The following is a 956-nucleotide window of genomic DNA, read 5'->3' on the forward strand; positions in this document are numbered from 1 at the left end:
GGGGGGGGTTGGTAACCCCTCCGGCACTCCGGTTTTACCTGAAACTTCCCGGAACTCTTCTGTTTTTCGAATAACATGGTCCAATATATCAATCTTTATGTCTCGACCATTTTGAGACTCCTTGTCATGTCCGTGATCTCATCCGGGACTTCGAACAAACTTCGGTAATCAAAAACACATAACTCAGAATACATATCGTCATCGAACGTTAAGCGTGTGGACCTTATGGGTTCGAGAACTATGTAGACATGACCGAGACTCATCTCTGGTCAATAACCAATAATAGAAACTTGATACTCATATTGGCTCCCACATATTCTATGAAGATCTTTATCGTTTATGACATCCCAAATTTCCAATTTGGAATGTTATACATTAGATCATCATTGCATATAATATTTTATTGCATTTTTGGTTGATCCTAGAAATTTTACACAACTCAAGGAACCACAGAGAGAGTTGGGGATTTCGTTATTTTCATATTTGAGTTTTCTCAAATTTTGAAAAGAGAATCATTTGGTTTTAATTATTTTTCTCTCCGAATATTTTCTATATGAAAATAAAAGAGAGAGGATAAAATGACTTCTCCAAAATAAAGAAATATTGGAGGAAAAATATTAAAATCAAATAAGAATTTTATTCTGAGTTTTATTGCTATTTTATTTGAATTAGAAAAATGCAGATTTCAAAATTGCATTTTTAGGCCAAGAAAGTGTTCACCTTGTTCTAAATATTCCATTTAGACGGTGAAAATTTGTTTTGGCATTTTTAGATTTTTTTAAATATTTCTTAGGATTTTTTTCCATCCGGTGGAATATATTAAAAAAAAGATCCTGCCCGACTGGGCCGAAGCCCAGCCGGCCCGCCTAGCGCCGCCGCCACGGCGTGCCGTATGCGCGCCGGACTCCGGCTGGAGTACGGGTCGCCGCCGCCCGCTGCTGCCCCCTCTCCCAAGT

The sequence above is a fragment of the Triticum dicoccoides genome, chromosome 3B, assembly GCF_002162155.2.
Source record: "Triticum dicoccoides isolate Atlit2015 ecotype Zavitan chromosome 3B, WEW_v2.0, whole genome shotgun sequence".
Taxonomy (NCBI): Eukaryota; Viridiplantae; Streptophyta; class Magnoliopsida; order Poales; family Poaceae; genus Triticum; species Triticum dicoccoides.